Below are 21,686 nucleotides of genomic sequence, written 5' to 3' on the forward strand. Positions count from 1 at the left end.
TGGGGGACTTAGGGGTCTGAAAAAGAAAGGGTCTGGGGGAGGACTAAGGGGTCTGGGGGGAATAAGCTCTTGTCCACACTGCGGACATTCTGCTGGCAGAATTCAGCTGCGGAAATCCACTTGCAGTAGAGTCCTATTGTTTTCAATGGGATTCTGCTGTTCTGTGCATACTGTGGAATCATTGCAGTGGACATTCAGCGGCACCTGCTGCAAGTGGACATTCTGCTAACTAAATGTCTTCAGTGTGGACGAACCCTTAGGGGTCTAAAGGAGGGACTTAGAGGGTCATTTTCAGGGTCATAATGTCTGGCGAGGTATATTTAGGGGGAACATTGTGTGGCAGTGTTATATTTAGGGGGTGCTTTATGTGGCAGTTATATTTAGGGGGTGCAGTGTGTGGCAGGGTTATAATGATTATTATTGTCATACAGAGGATGTAGATTTGCTGACAAAGTGAGGATCCAATAATTTCCGGAGATCAGACTCGGCAGAGGAAGATGGAGCTGGAAGAAGACCTGGCTTCTGGGACAGATGAAGAAGAAAAGAAAAGGAAAGACAACATAGAAGACATCTCTTGTGAGTCAAATCACTATTTAATCACTTGTAAGATTAGCAGGGTTATTAGTGAAACTGTACCCCAATCTGCGGCTCTCTAGCTGTTACAAAATGACAACTCCCATAATGTCTGAAGCTCTCCAGGCATGATGGGAGTTGTAACTTTGCAACCGCTGGAGAGCCACTTGAACCAAGGTGATTTTCAGACTATGCAGTCCATTTTATTTTGGAGGGGGTCCGACTGCTGGGACCCCCACCCAAAAGACATGGGCTACATAGTCTAATATACTCTGCCCTGCACTTGAGAAGACAACTGACAAGCCGCTTTGTCCAAATCACTATCCTGTCTAGTCCGCCGCAGCCGGTACGGCAGTTTATAACTTAAGAACACGGCATGCTGTAAATATACGGCACTGCAGCATGTAACTTTGTGCACAGCGCCATACATCGGGCTCGGGTATGAAGTGAGCGCAGGAGCTTTAGGGTTAGTTGGGGGGCCTAGGGCAACTTTTTGCATCAGGGCTCTGTGGTTTCTAGCTACGCTCCTGCTAAGACCCATAAACATTTTTTCCTTTAGCAGAACCGCAAGAGGGCAAATTTTGTAAAAAATGTTTTTTCTCCTTTCATTTTACCATATGATGTATTGCGAAACCAGAATATTATTATTTGTGGGGTCAAACTGAAAACAAAGAAAAGTTAATTGTGCAATGCAATTGGGCAATTAGACAAATTGGGCAATGAGGCAATATTAATTGGTTCCAGGACAACCATTGTATGTTTAAACCGTAACTCTATGGAAACCTGGTAGAGTGGTCCCTCAACATATGATGGTAATTGATTCTGGGAGGACCATTGTATGTTGAAAACATCATACGTTGAGTACATTTGTCTATTGAAAACTGGTAATTGGTTCCGGAGCCCCGAGACCATCATATGTTGAGTATATAGCTCTATGGAAAACTGGTAATTGGTTCCTGAGTCAATAAAATTTTAACCCAAAGTAAGTAAAAATAAACTTCTGGAAGGATGGGAAGCATTGTTCGAGTCTGTTCCGGTCCTTCTGGTGCTGCTGAAACAAAAAATCCAAAGTAAGAAAACATGAAGGAAGAAGAAAAATAAGCAGCAACAAAACCATGTTCACTTTCTTTTCATAGAAGCTGGATAATAATGTCTCAAAGGATGGAAGCATCATCAGGGTTGGTTCCTGTCCTTTGTAGAAGGATGCAACCGGAAACTGGTAAACTTCTGGAAAGATGGAAGCATGGTTCGAGTCTGTTCCTGTCCTTCTGGTGCTGCTGAAACAAAAAATCCAAAGTAAGAAAACATGAACGAAGAAGAAAAATAAGCAGCAACTAAACCATGTTCACTTACTTTTTATAGAAGCTAGATAGTTACATCTGGAAGGATGGAAGCATCATCAGGGTTGGTTCCTGTCCTTCTGGTGCTGCTGGAAAAAAAATCCAAAGTGAGAAAACATAAAGGAAGTCTCTGCCGTTTTTTTTCTGCAGGTTTTTAAAGTAGCTCAGCACTTTATCTTCATAATCACATGTTTTAAGCTCAGTAAGAGCAATGTCTGGGTGTTTTTGGACAACACTCTTCACAACTTCCCAGGAAGAAAACAGATTCTTTATCTGTTGAACTGTGACAATATGGTCATCTTCACAATGTTCCTCCTCTCCACTGTCATGTTCTGTTGACTTCTCAAGCTCATGTAGCTCTTCTGTTGTCAGTTCCATCTCGTGATCTTGGATCATTTTCTCCACATCATCCAGGGGTGTGGAAATAAAAAAAATATATATAACTACCTGTCCCAGGGACTAAAGCGGAACACAATCTACTTGTCCCTCAAGAAAATCCACTTGTCCTGGTAGATAAAATAATTTCAACCAAAATAGTACGATGCTACGGTATTGGCTTCACGGTCCTCTGCTGCAATCCTCATGCTGTCACAGAGCCGTCAGCGTATGACCGGCTGCAGCGATGTCCCTCCTCTGCCGGTTATAGGCTGAGCGCACTGACATGTAAGGAGCCGGACGGCTCCTTACATGTCAATGCGCTCAGCCTATAACCGGCAGAGGCGGGACATCGCTGCGGCATGTCGCCCCTTGAGACTAAACTTTTTCTTCTCCAGACGGAGGGAGTGCCCCCTCGTCCTTTGGGGGGGGGAGGGGGTTTAACCTGGAACAGTTTTTCTCCATATTTTTTGTATGGGCCATTAATATACTTATATACGTTTATCATATCCCCCCTTAAACGTCTCTTCTCAAGACTAAACAATTGTAACTCCTTTAATCGCTCCTCATAGCTAAGATGTTCCATGCCCCATATTAGTTTAGTCGCGCGTCTCTGCACCCCTTCCAGCTCCACAGTGTCCCTTTTATGGACTGGTGCCCAAAACTGAACAGCATATTCAAGGTGAGGCCGTACCAATGCTTTATAAAGGGGGAGTATTATGTCCCTGTCCCTTGAGTCCATGCCTCTTTTTATACATGACAATATCCTGCTGGCTTTGGAAGCAGCAGCCTGACATCGCATGCTATTCTGTAGTCTGTGATCTACAAGTACACCCAGATCCTTCTCTACCAGTGACTCTGCCAGTTTGATCCCCCGTAAGACATACGATGCATGCATGTTATTAGTACCTAGATGCATAACTTTACATTTATCCACATTGAACCTCATTTGCCAAGTGGATGCCCAGACACTTAGTCTATCCAAGTCATCTTGTAACCTATACGCATCCTCTATAGACTGTACCGTGCTACAAAGCTTGGTGTCATCTGCAAAGATAGAAACAGAGCTGTTAATACCATCCTCTATATCATTGATAAATAAATTAAACAGCGGGCCTAGTACTGAACCTTGGGGTACACCACTAATAACCGGGGACCAATCAGAGTACGAATCATTGACCACCACTCTCTGGGTACGATCCATGAGCCAGTGTTCAATCCAGTTACAAACTAAAATTTCCAAACTCAAAGACCTTAACTTATCTGTCAGACGTCTATGAGGGACAGTATCAAATGCTTTAGCAAAATCCAGAAACACTATATCACAGCCATTCCTCTGTCAAGGCTTCTACTCACCTCTTCATAAAAGCAAATTAGATTGGTTTGACAACTTCTATCCTTAGTAAACCCATGCTGGCTATCACTTATAATACTATTATCCCCTATGTATTCCTGTATGTAATCCCGTATAAGTCCTTCAAACAATTTACCCACAATGCACGTTAAACTTACCGGTCTATAGTTTCCTGGGGAAGACCTAGAGCCCTTTTTGAAGATTGGCACCACATTCGCCCTGTACCAATCCCTTGGCACAATACCAGACACCAGTGAATCTCTAAATATCATGAACAAGGGGTACAGATATTACTGAACTTACCTCTCTAAGAACTCTTGGGTGTAGTCCATCCGGCCCTGGAAATTTGCTTACATTTATATTACTTAACTTACCTTGTACCATCTCTACATTAAGCCAGTTCAGTACATTACATGATGTGTTACCAGCACTGACCTGGCCAATGTCAGCTCCTCCTTCTTCCCTAGTATATACAGAACTAAAGAACCCATTCAGTAGCTCCGCCTTCTCTTGATCGCCCGTGACAACCTCCCCATTATCATTGTTAAGGGGTCCTACATGCTCTGTCCTTGTTTTTTTTGCATTTATATATCTAAAAAAATATTTAGGATTAGTTTTGCTTTCTTTGGCCACCTGTCTCTCATTTAGAATTTTTGCCGTTTTTATTACATTTTTACAGATTTTATTAAGCTCTTTGTACTGTTTAAATGTTATCACTGACCCATCAGATTTGTATTTTTCGAAGGTTATTTTTTTGTTGTTTATTGCTCTTTTAACATCATTTGTCAGCCATGTAGTATTTCGTTTTAATCGTTTATATTTGTTCCCCTTTGGTATATATTTAGCTGTATAGTTATTTAGAGTTGATTTAAAGATGTCCCATTTACCTTCTGTATCAGTAGTTGAGAACACCTCCCCCCAGTCTATGTCCTGTAGTGCAGATCTCAGCCCAGGGAAATTTGCCTTTTTAAAGTTATATGTTTTTGCCTTCCCCGTCTGTCTTTGTTTTCTACATTTCAAGTCAAAAGTAACTATATTGTGGTCGCTATTACCAAGGTTTTCCCGCACAGTTACATTACCAACCAGCTCTGCGTTGTTGGAAATGATCAGCATTTTGCAAACATCTTCTTGGTGTATAGCTTCTGAAAATTTGAGATGACCTGTTGGTCCATGGGTTGAAGAAGAGGAGTGGTGTTTGGAGGAAGACATTTAACAGTGATAAAACTAAACTGAGCCTCTAATGATTCTGCCAGTGCTGGGTCATGACCGGGAGCATTATCTAACGGCAGCATTGCTTTTAGAGGCAGTCTGTTTCTCTCCAGGTATACCTTAACTGAAGGACAAAAAACTTCTATTGCATATTCATTAAAAGCATGTCTGGTCACCGAGACCTCCTTGTTGCAGTGCCAAAACACTCCTAGATTTGCCTTCATGACTTTCTTCTGTTTGAAGACTCTAGGTGTGTCTGAATGATAAACCAACATTGGTTTCAACTTAAAATCTCCTGATGCATTTGCACCCACCAAAAGGGTTAGTCGATCTTTCATAGGCTTATGTCCAGGAATGCTGGCATTTTCTTCCAGAATAGACCTGTTTCTTCACAATTGAAAGCTTGTTGTGTAAGGTAGCCTTCATCAGCTGCTTCGTGGTTTGCACTAGCTGCCTCTCCATGTCGTATGACACTCTTCTTCTCCTCACACCTTTACTTAAAGGGTTCAAACCAACCTTTGCTGGCTCAAAATGTTTCATAACGATTTCCAGCAGCGGGATCACTGCTTGCTCCTGCCGTTGCTTTCAGCTGTTCAAAAATGCATTTTGCACATTCCCAGATAAAGTGTCCAGGAACAGTGTCCCCTCTCATTTGCTTTTCCTTAATCCATAAATACAACAGCCTCTCAATCTCAACTATAAGATCTCTGCCCTTGTGCACTGTGGTTGACAGGTCCGTCACTTTAATGCTGTTAATCACGTCTCAGCTCTACACAATTGTAGATACTGTTGATTGTGAGAAACCATACTCTTGAACTAACTGGCTTATCTTCATACCCCTCACATATTTTTGGATGATTTCCTTTTTTTTTTTTTTTTTTAATGAAATTAAGGGTTAAGGTTTGCATGTAGCAACATGCCGCCTTCTTGGTTTTTTTTTCCTTCTTGGTTTTAATTACAATTTTTTTTCCTGTTTTGGAGGCATAATCTCTGGTTATGAACACTACCCCTGTGTGCTGTAGCACTGTTGAATAACTGGGAAAAATAAAAAAAAACAATCTGTAAATCTCCAATGCAGGGTACAGGAAAACAGTACAGTATGTTTTGCATTGTTTATGTACTGTACCTGCACTGTTGAACTGCACGAAGAGGACCGGACTGAAAGGGAAAAAAGTGTGTTTTGTACAGGGTGCATCCAGCTGTTGCAAAACTACAGCTCCCAGCATGCCCAGATAGTCTCTAGTTTTACAACACCAGGATGCACCCTGGTTGGTAAACAGTGAGGTATGCCAGGGACTTAGGTAGCCAGGGATGCACAGTGCATTTTTTTTTTTGCGCCACAAATTCTACTTTGTAATGACATCAGTCATTTACCCAAATATCTACAGCAAAACGGAAAAAAAAATGATTGTACGACAACATTTAAGAAAAAACGCAATTTTTTTCATTTGGGGGGCTTCCGTTTCTACGCAGTACATTTTTAGATAAAAATTACACTTTATCATTATTCAGTAGGTCCTTACGTTTAAATTAATACCCTACTTATATAGGTTTGATTTTGTCGTACTTCTGGAAAAAACCATAACTACTTGTAGGAAAATTCATACATTTTAAATTGTCCTCTTCTGACCCCTATAACTTAATTTTTTTGCATACTGGGCTGTGTGAGGGCTCATATTTTGCGCCGTGATCTGAAATTTTCGGTTATAAGTTATTATTAGCGGTACCATTTTTGTTTTGATCTGACTTTTTGATAGCTTTTTATTCAATTTTTTTATGGTGTAAAAAGTGACCAAAAAGATGCTATTTTGGACTTTGGAATTTTTTTGCACGCACGCCATTGATCGTGCGGTTTAATTAACAATATATTTTTATAGTTCGGACATTTATGCACGGGGCGATACCACATATGTTTATTTTTATTATGTTTATATATATTTTATATGGAGTTTGGGAAAAGGGGGGTGATTTAACCTGTCGGGGACATAGGACGTTTGAGAACGTCCTCGGTCTAGAGTAATTAAGGACCGAGGACGTTCTCAAACGTCCTAGCAAAAACAGATCAATGCTGCGGCGCCTGGCAGTGATCTGAGGGGAATGCCTGCTGTAATCATTCAGCAGGCATTCTCTGACATCGCCGAGGGGGGTCCTGAGACCCCCCCCATGTCGGCGATCACCACAAATCGCAGCTGAAATCGCACTTGTGATTTGCGGCTATTCCGGGCTAATCGAGTCTATTGTGACCCGACCAGCCCGGAAAATGGCGATGATCGGGGATGTCATAGACAACCCCGATCATCCTAACTGATAGGAGCAAGGTGGCACCCTGCCACCCCGCTCCTATCACCTGTGATAGACTGTTCTCTTGTGAATGGCCTATCGCAGCCCTCAGGCCGGGGTCAGGGTTAACTTCCCCCTGGTCTCCCCGCCCCTAGGCGTGCAGGGAGACCAGGGGAAGAAAGAAGATGGTGGCGGGGACCGGAGGGACCGCGGTACCTGGATCTCTGGAGGAGCAGCGGCGGCGGGGACCGGAGGAGCGGAGGACCAGGAGCGGCTGCGGATCGTTGGTGGGTAAGTGGACGTCGGCGGCGTTGTTAGTAGCAACAGTGAAGATCCGGTGATCTTCACTGTTGCTGCTAACAGTTTGAAAACTACAACTCCCAGCATGCCTTTGGGTAGTCTGATCATGCTGGGAGTTGTAGCTTTGCAACAGCTGGAGAGACACTGGTTGGGAAACATTGTCTGTTTCCTAACTCAGTGTTTCCCAACTCGTGTGCCTCACGCTGTTGCAAAACTACAACTCCCAGCATGATCAGACTACCAAAGGGCATGCTGGGAGTTGTAGTTGGAACTCTCCAGCTGTTGCAAAACTACAACTCCCAGCATGCATGGTCTATCAGTGCATGCTGGGAGTTATAGTTTTGCAATAGCTAGAGGCACACGAGTTGGGAAACACTGAGTTAGGAAACAGACAATGTTTCCCAACCAGTGTCTCTCCAGTTGTTGCAAAACTACAACTCCCAGCATGCCCCTGCCCGTGTGACTGTACCCTAAAAACACTACACTAACACAAAATAAAAAGTAAAAAACACTACGAATACACATATTTAGGATTAGTTTTGCTTTCTTTGGCCACCTGTCTCTCATTTAGAATTTTTGCCGTTTTTATTACATTTTTACAGATTTTATTAAGCTCTTTGTACTGTTTAAATGTTATCACTGACCCATCAGATTTGTATTTTTCGAAGGTTATTTTTTTGTTGTTTATTGCTCTTTTAACATCATTTGTCAGCCATGTAGGATTTCGTTTTAATCGTTTATATTTGTTCCCCTTTGGTATATATTTAGCTGTATAGTTATTTAGAGTTGATTTAAAGATGTCCCATTTACCTTCTGTATCAGTATTTGAGAACACCTCCCCCCAGTCTATGTCCTGTAGTGCAGATCTCAGCCCAGGGAAATTTGCCTTTTTAAAGTTATATGTTTTTGCCTTCCCCGTCTGTCTTTGTTTTCTACATTTCAAGTCAAAAGTAACTATATTGTGGTCGCTATTACCAAGGTTTTCCCGCACAGTTACATTACCAACCAGCTCTGCGTTGTTGGAAATGATCAGCATTTTGCAAACATCTTCTTGGTGTATAGCTTCTGAAAATTTGAGATGACCTGTTGGTCCATGGGTTGAAGAAGAGGAGTGGTGTTTGGAGGAAGACATTTAACAGTGATAAAACTAAACTGAGCCTCTAATGATTCTGCCAGTGCTGGGTCATGACCGGGAGCATTATCTAACGGCAGCATTGCTTTTAGAGGCAGTCTGTTTCTCTCCAGGTATACCTTAACTGAAGGACAAAAAACTTCTATTGCATATTCATTAAAAGCATGTCTGGTCACCGAGACCTCCTTGTTGCAGTGCCAAAACACTCCTAGATTTGCCTTCATGACTTTCTTCTGTTTGAAGACTCTAGGTGTGTCTGAATGATAAACCAACATTGGTTTCAACTTAAAATCTCCTGATGCATTTGCACCCACCAAAAGGGTTAGTCGATCTTTCATAGGCTTATGTCCAGGAATGCTGGCATTTTCTTCCAGAATAGACCTGTTTCTTCACAATTGAAAGCTTGTTGTGTAAGGTAGCCTTCATCAGCTGCTTCGTGGTTTGCACTAGCTGCCTCTCCATGTCGTATGACACTCTTCTTCTCCTCACACCTTTACTTAAAGGGTTCAAACCAACCTTTGCTGGCTCAAAATGTTTCATAACGATTTCCAGCAGCGGGATCACTGCTTGCTTCTGCCGTTGCTTTCAGCTGTTCAAAAATGCATTTTGCACATTCCCAGATAAAGTGTCCAGGAACAGTGTCCCCTCTCATTTGCTTTTCCTTAATCCATAAATACAACAGCCTCTCAATCTCAACTATAAGATCTCTGCCCTTGTGCACTGTGGTTGACAGGTCCGTCACTTTAATGCTGTTAATCACGTCTCAGCTCTACACAATTGTAGATACTGTTGATTGTGAGAAACCATACTCTTGAACTAACTGGCTTATCTTCATACCCCTCACATATTTTTGGATGATTTCCTTTTTTTTTTTTTTTTTTAATGAAATTAAGGGTTAAGGTTTGCATGTAGCAACATGCCGCCTTCTTGGTTTTTTTTTCCTTCTTGGTTTTAATTACAATTTTTTTTCCTGTTTTGGAGGCATAATCTCTGGTTATGAACACTACCCCTGTGTGCTGTAGCACTGTTGAATAACTGGGAAAAATAAAAAAAAACAATCTGTAAATCTCCAATGCAGGGTACAGGAAAACAGTACAGTATGTTTTGCATTGTTTATGTACTGTACCTGCACTGTTGAACTGCACGAAGAGGACCGGACTGAAAGGGAAAAAAGTGTGTTTTGTACAGGGTGCATCCAGCTGTTGCAAAACTACAGCTCCCAGCATGCCCAGATAGTCTCTAGTTTTACAACACCAGGATGCACCCTGGTTGGTAAACAGTGAGGTATGCCAGGGACTTAGGTAGCCAGGGATGCACAGTGCATTTTTTTTTTTGCGCCACAAATTCTACTTTGTAATGACATCAGTCATTTACCCAAATATCTACAGCAAAACGGAAAAAAAAATGATTGTACGACAACATTTAAGAAAAAACGCAATTTTTTTCATTTGGGGGGCTTCCGTTTCTACGCAGTACATTTTTAGATAAAAATTACACTTTATCATTATTCAGTAGGTCCTTACGTTTAAATTAATACCCTACTTATATAGGTTTGATTTTGTCGTACTTCTGGAAAAAACCATAACTACTTGTAGGAAAATTCATACATTTTAAATTGTCCTCTTCTGACCCCTATAACTTAATTTTTTTGCATACTGGGCTGTGTGAGGGCTCATATTTTGCGCCGTGATCTGAAATTTTCGGTTATAAGTTATTATTAGCGGTACCATTTTTGTTTTGATCTGACTTTTTGATAGCTTTTTATTCAATTTTTTTATGGTGTAAAAAGTGACCAAAAAGATGCTATTTTGGACTTTGGAATTTTTTTGCACGCACGCCATTGATCGTGCGGTTTAATTAACAATATATTTTTATAGTTCGGACATTTATGCACGGGGCGATACCACATATGTTTATTTTTATTATGTTTATATATATTTTATATGGAGTTTGGGAAAAGGGGGGTGATTTAACCTGTCGGGGACATAGGACGTTTGAGAACGTCCTCGGTCTAGAGTAATTAAGGACCGAGGACGTTCTCAAACGTCCTAGCAAAAACAGATCAATGCTGCGGCGCCTGGCAGTGATCTGAGGGGAATGCCTGCTGTAATCATTCAGCAGGCATTCTCTGACATCGCCGAGGGGGGTCCTGAGACCCCCCCCATGTCGGCGATCACCACAAATCGCAGCTGAAATCGCACTTGTGATTTGCGGCTATTCCGGGCTAATCGAGTCTATTGTGACCCGACCAGCCCGGAAAATGGCGATGATCGGGGATGTCATAGACAACCCCGATCATCCTAACTGATAGGAGCAAGGTGGCACCCTGCCACCCCGCTCCTATCACCTGTGATAGACTGTTCTCTTGTGAATGGCCTATCGCAGCCCTCAGGCCGGGGTCAGGGTTAACTTCCCCCTGGTCTCCCCGCCCCTAGGCGTGCAGGGAGACCAGGGGAAGAAAGAAGATGGTGGCGGGGACCGGAGGGACCGCGGTACCTGGATCTCTGGAGGAGCAGCGGCGGCGGGGACCGGAGGAGCGGAGGACCAGGAGCGGCTGCGGATCGTTGGTGGGTAAGTGGACGTCGGCGGCGTTGTTAGTAGCAACAGTGAAGATCCGGTGATCTTCACTGTTGCTGCTAACAGTTTGAAAACTACAACTCCCAGCATGCCTTTGGGTAGTCTGATCATGCTGGGAGTTGTAGCTTTGCAACAGCTGGAGAGACACTGGTTGGGAAACATTGTCTGTTTCCTAACTCAGTGTTTCCCAACTCGTGTGCCTCACGCTGTTGCAAAACTACAACTCCCAGCATGATCAGACTACCAAAGGGCATGCTGGGAGTTGTAGTTGGAACTCTCCAGCTGTTGCAAAACTACAACTCCCAGCATGCATGGTCTATCAGTGCATGCTGGGAGTTATAGTTTTGCAATAGCTAGAGGCACACGAGTTGGGAAACACTGAGTTAGGAAACAGACAATGTTTCCCAACCAGTGTCTCTCCAGTTGTTGCAAAACTACAACTCCCAGCATGCCCCTGCCCGTGTGACTGTACCCTAAAAACACTACACTAACACAAAATAAAAAGTAAAAAACACTACGAATACACATATTTAGGATTAGTTTTGCTTTCTTTGGCCACCTGTCTCTCATTTAGAATTTTTGCCGTTTTTATTACATTTTTACAGATTTTATTAAGCTCTTTGTACTGTTTAAATGTTATCACTGACCCATCAGATTTGTATTTTTCGAAGGTTATTTTTTTGTTGTTTATTGCTCTTTTAACATCATTTGTCAGCCATGTAGGATTTCGTTTTAATCGTTTATATTTGTTCCCCTTTGGTATATATTTAGCTGTATAGTTATTTAGAGTTGATTTAAAGATGTCCCATTTACCTTCTGTATCAGTATTTGAGAACACCTCCCCCCAGTCTATGTCCTGTAGTGCAGATCTCAGCCCAGGGAAATTTGCCTTTTTAAAGTTATATGTTTTTGCCTTCCCCGTCTGTCTTTGTTTTCTACATTTCAAGTCAAAAGTAACTATATTGTGGTCGCTATTACCAAGGTTTTCCCGCACAGTTACATTACCAACCAGCTCTGCGTTGTTGGAAATGATCAGCATTTTGCAAACATCTTCTTGGTGTATAGCTTCTGAAAATTTGAGATGACCTGTTGGTCCATGGGTTGAAGAAGAGGAGTGGTGTTTGGAGGAAGACATTTAACAGTGATAAAACTAAACTGAGCCTCTAATGATTCTGCCAGTGCTGGGTCATGACCGGGAGCATTATCTAACGGCAGCATTGCTTTTAGAGGCAGTCTGTTTCTCTCCAGGTATACCTTAACTGAAGGACAAAAAACTTCTATTGCATATTCATTAAAAGCATGTCTGGTCACCGAGACCTCCTTGTTGCAGTGCCAAAACACTCCTAGATTTGCCTTCATGACTTTCTTCTGTTTGAAGACTCTAGGTGTGTCTGAATGATAAACCAACATTGGTTTCAACTTAAAATCTCCTGATGCATTTGCACCCACCAAAAGGGTTAGTCGATCTTTCATAGGCTTATGTCCAGGAATGCTGGCATTTTCTTCCAGAATAGACCTGTTTCTTCACAATTGAAAGCTTGTTGTGTAAGGTAGCCTTCATCAGCTGCTTCGTGGTTTGCACTAGCTGCCTCTCCATGTCGTATGACACTCTTCTTCTCCTCACACCTTTACTTAAAGGGTTCAAACCAACCTTTGCTGGCTCAAAATGTTTCATAACGATTTCCAGCAGCGGGATCACTGCTTGCTTCTGCCGTTGCTTTCAGCTGTTCAAAAATGCATTTTGCACATTCCCAGATAAAGTGTCCAGGAACAGTGTCCCCTCTCATTTGCTTTTCCTTAATCCATAAATACAACAGCCTCTCAATCTCAACTATAAGATCTCTGCCCTTGTGCACTGTGGTTGACAGGTCCGTCACTTTAATGCTGTTAATCACGTCTCAGCTCTACACAATTGTAGATACTGTTGATTGTGAGAAACCATACTCTTGAACTAACTGGCTTATCTTCATACCCCTCACATATTTTTGGATGATTTCCTTTTTTTTTTTTTTTTTTAATGAAATTAAGGGTTAAGGTTTGCATGTAGCAACATGCCGCCTTCTTGGTTTTTTTTTCCTTCTTGGTTTTAATTACAATTTTTTTTCCTGTTTTGGAGGCATAATCTCTGGTTATGAACACTACCCCTGTGTGCTGTAGCACTGTTGAATAACTGGGAAAAATAAAAAAAAACAATCTGTAAATCTCCAATGCAGGGTACAGGAAAACAGTACAGTATGTTTTGCATTGTTTATGTACTGTACCTGCACTGTTGAACTGCACGAAGAGGACCGGACTGAAAGGGAAAAAAGTGTGTTTTGTACAGGGTGCATCCAGCTGTTGCAAAACTACAGCTCCCAGCATGCCCAGATAGTCTCTAGTTTTACAACACCAGGATGCACCCTGGTTGGTAAACAGTGAGGTATGCCAGGGACTTAGGTAGCCAGGGATGCACAGTGCATTTTTTTTTTTGCGCCACAAATTCTACTTTGTAATGACATCAGTCATTTACCCAAATATCTACAGCAAAACGGAAAAAAAAATGATTGTACGACAACATTTAAGAAAAAACGCAATTTTTTTCATTTGGGGGGCTTCCGTTTCTACGCAGTACATTTTTAGATAAAAATTACACTTTATCATTATTCAGTAGGTCCTTACGTTTAAATTAATACCCTACTTATATAGGTTTGATTTTGTCGTACTTCTGGAAAAAACCATAACTACTTGTAGGAAAATTCATACATTTTAAATTGTCCTCTTCTGACCCCTATAACTTAATTTTTTTGCATACTGGGCTGTGTGAGGGCTCATATTTTGCGCCGTGATCTGAAATTTTCGGTTATAAGTTATTATTAGCGGTACCATTTTTGTTTTGATCTGACTTTTTGATAGCTTTTTATTCAATTTTTTTATGGTGTAAAAAGTGACCAAAAAGATGCTATTTTGGACTTTGGAATTTTTTTGCACGCACGCCATTGATCGTGCGGTTTAATTAACAATATATTTTTATAGTTCGGACATTTATGCACGGGGCGATACCACATATGTTTATTTTTATTATGTTTATATATATTTTATATGGAGTTTGGGAAAAGGGGGGTGATTTAACCTGTCGGGGACATAGGACGTTTGAGAACGTCCTCGGTCTAGAGTAATTAAGGACCGAGGACGTTCTCAAACGTCCTAGCAAAAACAGATCAATGCCGCGGCGCCTGGCAGTGATCTGAGGGGAATGCCTGCTGTAATCATTCAGCAGGCATTCTCTGACATCGCCGAGGGGGGTCCTGAGACCCCCCCCATGTCGGCGATCACCACAAATCGCAGCTGAAATCGCACTTGTGATTTGCGGCTATTCCGGGCTAATCGAGTCTATTGTGACCCGACCAGCCCGGAAAATGGCGATGATCGGGGATGTCATAGACAACCCCGATCATCCTAACTGATAGGAGCAAGGTGGCACCCTGCCACCCCGCTCCTATCACCTGTGATAGACTGTTCTCTTGTGAATGGCCTATCGCAGCCCTCAGGCCGGGGTCAGGGTTAACTTCCCCCTGGTCTCCCCGCCCCTAGGCGTGCAGGGAGACCAGGGGAAGAAAGAAGATGGTGGCGGGGACCGGAGGGACCGCGGTACCTGGATCTCTGGAGGAGCAGCGGCGGCGGGGACCGGAGGAGCGGAGGACCAGGAGCGGCTGCGGATCGTTGGTGGGTAAGTGGACGTCGGCGGCGTTGTTAGTAGCAACAGTGAAGATCCGGTGATCTTCACTGTTGCTGCTAACAGTTTGAAAACTACAACTCCCAGCATGCCTTTGGGTAGTCTGATCATGCTGGGAGTTGTAGCTTTGCAACAGCTGGAGAGACACTGGTTGGGAAACATTGTCTGTTTCCTAACTCAGTGTTTCCCAACTCGTGTGCCTCACGCTGTTGCAAAACTACAACTCCCAGCATGATCAGACTACCAAAGGGCATGCTGGGAGTTGTAGTTGGAACTCTCCAGCTGTTGCAAAACTACAACTCCCAGCATGCATGGTCTATCAGTGCATGCTGGGAGTTATAGTTTTGCAATAGCTAGAGGCACACGAGTTGGGAAACACTGAGTTAGGAAACAGACAATGTTTCCCAACCAGTGTCTCTCCAGTTGTTGCAAAACTACAACTCCCAGCATGCCCCTGCCCGTGTGACTGTACCCTAAAAACACTACACTAACACAAAATAAAAAGTAAAAAACACTACGAATACACATACCCCTACATAGCCCCCCTCCCCAATAAAAATGAAAACCGTCTGGTACGGCACTGATTCCAAAACAGAGCCTCCAGCTGTTGCAAAACATCAACTCCCAGTATTGTCGGACAGCCATTGACTGTCCAAGCATGCTGGGAGTTTTGCAACAGCTGGAGGCATCTTGTTTGGGAATCACTGACGTACAATACCCCTATGTAAATCACTAATTTAGGCCTTAAATGCTCATGGCGCTCTCACTTTGGAGCCCTGTCGTATTTCAAGGCAACAGTTTAGGGCCACATATGGTGTATTTCTGTACTCGGTAGAAATTGCTTTACAAATGTTGGGGGGCTTTTTCTCATTAACCCCTTATGAAAAGGTGAAGTTGGGGTCTACACCAGCATGTTAGTGTAAAAAAATCTAATTTGTTACACTATCATGCTGGTGTTGCCCTATACTTTTAATTTTCACAAGCGGTAAAAGGGGGAAAAAGTCCCACAAAATTTGTAACGCAATTTCTCCTGAGTACGGAGATACCCCATATGTGGGCGCAAAATGCTCTGCGGGCGCACTACAAGGCTCAGAAGGGAGAGTGCACCATGTACATTTGAGGTGATTTGCACAGGGGTGGCTGATTGTTACAGCGAAAAAAAACAAAAACACCCACATGTGACCCCATTTTGGAAACTGCATCCCTCACGGAATGTAATGAGGGGTGCAGTGAGAATTTACACCCCACAGCTTTGGAAAAGTGATCTGTGAAAATGAAAAATTTAATTTTTCATTTGCACAGCCCACTGTTCCAAAGATCTGTCAAACACCAGTGGGGTGTAAATGCTCTCTGTACCCCTTGTAACATTCCCCAAGGGGACTAGTTTCCCCAAGTAGTATGCCATGTGTTTTTTTTTTTTTTTTGCTGTCCTGGCACCATAGGGGCTTCCTAAATGCGACATGCCCCCCCGAGCAAATTTTGCTCTCAAAAAGCCAAATGTGACTACTTCTCTTCTGAGCATTGTAGTTCGCCCGCAGTTAACTTCAGGTCCACTTATGGGGTACCTCCATACTCAGAAGAGATGGGGTTAAAAATTTTGGGGGGTCTTTTCTGCTATTAACCCTTGCAAAAATGTGAAATTTGGGGGAAAACCAACATTTTAGTGAAAAAAAATGCATTTACATATGCAAAAGTAGTGAAACACCTTTGGGGTATTAAGGCTAACTTTATTCATTGTTACGTTCCTCAGGGGGTCTAGTTTCCAAAATGGTATGCCATGTGTTTTTTTTTATTTATTTTTTTGCTGTCCTGGCACCATAGGGGCTTCCTAAATGCGACATGCATCCCCAAAACCATTTCAGAAAAACATACTCTCCAAAATCCCCTTGTCGCTTCTTCCGTTCTGAGCTCTCTACTGCGCCCGCCGAACACTTAACATAGACATATGAGATATTTGCTTACTCGAGAGAAATTGGGCTACAAATACAAGTAAAAAATTTCTCCTTTTACCCCTTGTAAAAATTTAAAAATTGGGTCTACAAGAACATGCGAGTGTAAAAAATGAAGATTTTGAATTTTCTCCTTCACTTTTCTGCTATTCCTGTGAAACACCTAATGGGTTAACACACTTACTGAATGTCATTTTGAATACTTTGGGGGGTGTAGTTTTTATAATGAGGTCATTTATGGGGTATTTTTAATATGAAGACCCTTCAAATCCACTTCAAACCTGAACTGGTCGCTGAAAAATATTGAGTTTGAAAATTTTGTGAAAATTTAGAAAATTGCTGCTGAACTTTGAAGCTCTCTGGTGTCTTCCAAAAGTAAAAACACGTCACTTTTATGATGAAAACATAAAGTAGACATATTGTATATGTGAATAAAAAAAAAATGTATGTGGAATATCCATTTTCCTTACAAGCAGAGTCTTTAAAGTTAGGAAAATGCAAAATTTTCAAATTTTTCATCAAATTATGAGATTTTTCACCAAGAAATGATGCAAGTTACCACAAAAATTTACCACTATGTTAAAGTAGAATGTGTCACGAAAAAACTATCTCGGAATCAGAATAACTAAAAGCATCCCAGAGTTATTAATGTTTAAAGTGACAGTGGTCAGATGTGCAAAACACACTCTTGTCCTTAGGGTCATAATGGGCTCGGTCCCCAAGGGGTTAAAGGAAGGGGTTAATGTGTGTGTTTTTTTTTACTTTTTCTTTTTACCCCTTTTAGTCCCCTTAGGGGACTTTTAGGAGGAATTGATGAGTTTGATTCCTCATACAGATCAATGTGGTTCCATAAAACCACATTGATATGTCCGTTCTGTGCTCGTTTGATAAAGCCTGGTCCAGCCAGGCTTAATCATTCACAGTGCAGGAGCCCACATGGAAGCAGAAGTAAGCCCTCTCCGGCAACCTCAGCAATGAACAACACACAATCGACAATGTCATGTGACGATGTAATGTCACATGACATTGTGGCAAGAGTGAATCTCCGCACAGAAAGAGATTGCTGGTACTGCACAGACACTGTCTGTCAGGTACTTAACAGATTACTTTGTGGAAAAAGGCCCCGCGGCAGCTGCAGCAACCAGCGCCACCGGAGATCCGTTCATTTTCATGATGGCCCTCGACAAAAAGTATGGTATGTCGATACTGCTTTCAACATACGATGACCTCTGAGAGGCCATTGTATGTTGAAAATAACGTATGTCGAGACCATCATATCTCAAGGGATTACTTTAATTGGTTCTGAAGCCACCAAAACGTCATCTGAATAGGAAAACATGAGGATTAAACCAAAATAAGTAGATAACTAATGTATATTAAGCAAGTTGTAACATATAAAAGTAAGAAAGAGCTGCTGGGAGCTGTCTATGTAGAGGACAGGAGCTTCTTCAGGGTCCTGTACAGTACATGTAATGTCCTAAAATTTTTAAAATAGAACTACCCTTACCTGGTGTCCAAAGAAGCAGCAAACCGTGGCACAGGTAAAGAGTAGAACATGTAATACCTCCCTGTACTGTAGGGGGCGCTACCAGACAGGAATTCAGTGCATATACTTCAGTAATACAGGTGTTTTACCAGTAAATGCCCATTCTGATTGGTCAGTTCTTCCAGCCATTGACATGTTTCGCAGATCTGGACTGTCTGTAGAATTGTATGTTGAGTCTGGCTTCAAGTTACAATGGTCCAGAAAATGTTGAGGCCATTGTGAGGGATCACTGTGTGTATATTTAATTATGTTAACTTTAAGGGTAGGGTCAGACTATACTTACTTATTCCAGGTCCTCCGCAGCTCTCCATCACCTTTGTCAGGCCCCACGATCTTCTGTCTTCTTCGTGCTTTACAGAAAGGTACTTAAAGCAGGACCTGCTGGCTCAGCCAATCACTGGCAGCAGCAGTGTCCTGTCTCAGCCAGTGATTGTCTGAGCTGGCAGGTCCTGCAACCACTAAGAGACAAGATCAAGGGACCAAACAAAGGCAAATTTGACTTGCCGGGGACCAGAGCTAGGTAAATATGTTTTTATTTTTATTTCCACTGCTGCCCCACCACCATATGATTTATTTATTTTGTAAAGGCTTGATAACCTTCTTATGTTTATTCCACAGGTCAGTCTGACTACAACCAAAGCAAATTTGTATACTTTCTGTTTTGTTTTGCTACTTTACTGAGCATTGCCATGTTCTGACCCATATAAAACTTTGTTTTCCTGAGTTGTGTAAGGCTGTTTTTCTATTCAGCAGTTCTATGTATGCCCATTGAATACACTTCTGGCTTTAGCTTAAAAACTGCAATGGCATTAAAAAAACAAAAAACTGCCAAGTAGAAATGCAGCCTAAAACCATGTTCACACAGAATTTCCGAGTTTTACAGGAATATTCAGCTCAGAAATTCCTCTGCAGCAAAGTCCTATTGATTGCAATGGGATTCTACTGCACTGTGCACATGGCAGATGTTTCTGCCGGGGAAAGCCTGATTCCTGCATCCACAAAAACATTGAACCTGTTCAATGTTTCTGTGAATTTCCCTCAGAAATGTCTGACTGTATTTTCCAGCGGATATTCTGCACATTTTCGGCCGTGTAAACATGGCCTGATGGCTTTTTATTGTGCCATAATCTGTAGTTTATATCTGTTTCATTTAGATGTGACTTTTTAATTGCTTATTATTTCATATTTACAGGTATGAAATGTGACTAAATATCAGCCCAGCAGTCGGACCACACGATCAGACACTTATCCCTTATCCTCATCGCATTTCATTTTTTTCAGAGAGCACGATGGTATTACCATGGGAGTGTCATGTCTGTATTGGTCTGTGTTCACACACAGCTATTGGATTTGCTGTGAGTGAGCAGTTTTGTTTCCTGGTCAGGGAATAGTTAATGTCTCTGGCTTTTTCAGCCTCAGCTTCTGTTAGTCAATAGCCTTTAGAGTGTGTCTATTTAATGTCAGCCCAGTCTAGCCTCTGGGCTGGTGATTAACTGCATTTACTGATGGACTTCCTGATGTCTAGCTGCTAACATGCTGGCTATGCTGCTAATGGAGGCTTGGTGAAACACTCTTTGTTTGAGCTTTTAATCTACTGTCTCTGTTTTAGCATTTTCTTTGTATTTTCTGGTTTTAGCCATGTTAGGTGGCATGCTCTTAGTGGATTAAAGCTGTGTTTGTTTAATCGGTTTTAGGATTTGTTTATCCTTGCTGCTATGTGTCTGTTCACACTGTCTTTTCTCTTGTATCCGTTTATGTGAAGTTCTGTGTTTTATATTTCTGTTTTCCTACTGGGTCAGCTTCTGAACACACTGTGGAGTGTGCTGCTGGCCAGTAGTCTATTTGGATCTATTATTAATGGCTACTTTGTTAGTGGAGTGGAGTGTCCAGTTTGTGTGTCCAGTGTGAAGTGTCCTATCTGGCATCCCTGTTACCTGTCCATGGGGACTCCTTGTCTACTGGAGGTGTTTTGAGGGATTGCAATTTATCCTGTCTTGTGTTCAGTTTGAACAGTGTTCTAATTATATCCTGTGTATTAAGGCATCCCTGTTACCTGTCCATGGGGTCTCAGAGGGTATTGCTATTCCTGTGTCTACTGGAGGTGGTCTGAAGGGATTGCGATTATTCCTGTCTTTTGTTCAGTGTGAACCGTGTTCTATAAATATATCCTGTGTATCTAGGCATCCCTATTAACTGTCCATGGGGACTTCGTGTCTACCGGAGGTTTGCATAGGGAATGCGAATATTCCTGATTAGCGATAGATCCCTGTTTCTGTTCCATGGGGACTTTGATTCTACTGGATGTTCTGGGAGATTATGCTATATTCCTGTCTGTTCCTAAAGTCTGTTGACTTATCAGTTTTCCTTTCTGGTGTTTTGAACTCTATGTTTATTAGTTCTTGTTTTCAGATATTTGGAGTTCTGTACATGACTACTGATCTATAGCATCCTCTGTTCACGACCACGGATCTATAGTGTCTTCTGTTTACGACCACTGAGTCCTCTGTTTATGTCTGCTGATCTATAGTGTCCTCTGTTCATGACCGCTGATCCATAGTGTCTCCTGTGCTGCTCACTGATCTAAGTCCTCTGAACTTAATCTGTTATAGAGTTCTATGTTCTTGTTGTGTTTCTGGTTTGTGACCAACTATTTATTAGTATGTGTTTTTATTAGGCCCCTGCACTTTAGTTCAGGGAGGGACCGGTGCCCAGTTGTTAATCCACCGGTTAGGGTGGATGGGCAAGTAGGCAGGGAGAGTGGTTTTAGGGCAAGTTTAGGGCTCACTCTCCCTGTCCCTCTGGTCGGTCCCTGACAGCCTCTCTTCTTAAGAGGAAGGCATGGTGATCACCACCACGTGAAAGTGCCTTAACGCTTTCCACACCGGCAAACCTAAGGATGCTGGGGTCACCAGCATGGGTCCCCAGTTGGTCCTTGACAGGGAGATCACTTGTTTTAGATATGATCACATGCTGTTTTTGACTATATTATGTGTCAAAATATACATTTAAAAACATCTCAATGCGCCTTATTGCTCCTGATGGGAATACATTCTATTAGTTCATACTGAAAGCAGTGCTTTTTTCTTTTTGCATTTTAAATAAATAGGTCACTTTTCCTGCAGAAAATTCATCAGGAATCCAAGACATGAATTTTAAATAAATACTGTACATAGTCAAAAAAGTGAAAATACATGGAAACAGATTAACCAGGCTAGCGGTATTCCCGAGCGTGACTCGGGGTTAATTTTCGCTACCAGAAGCGGTAACCCCGAGTCACGCTCGGGGTAGATATCGGAGCTGGCAGCGGAGTCTCCTTACCTTCTCCTTGCGATCCAGCGA

General features: G+C 42.2%; 1 long non-coding RNA gene across 3 annotated transcripts in view; it reads right to left on the bottom strand.

Moving 5' to 3' along the window:
- Positions 1-593: 593 nt before the first annotated feature.
- The window catches only part of LOC130356028 (uncharacterized), a 33,338-nt gene continuing 12,245 nt past the window's right edge, over positions 594-21,686 (bottom strand). For 2 of the 3 annotated variants that reach the window (XR_008888745.1, XR_008888746.1), the window contains exons 2-3: positions 1,927-2,002; positions 594-1,847 (exon numbers count right to left, since the gene is read on the bottom strand). This is a non-coding gene — a long non-coding RNA (uncharacterized LOC130356028). Of the gene's footprint in view, positions 1,851-1,926; positions 2,003-21,686 lie in introns of all 3 variants that reach the window. The other variant, XR_008888744.1, reaches the window with a different exon arrangement.

Source organism: Hyla sarda, chromosome 2 (assembly GCF_029499605.1).
Source record: "Hyla sarda isolate aHylSar1 chromosome 2, aHylSar1.hap1, whole genome shotgun sequence".
Lineage (NCBI taxonomy): Eukaryota > Metazoa > Chordata > Amphibia > Anura > Hylidae > Hyla > Hyla sarda.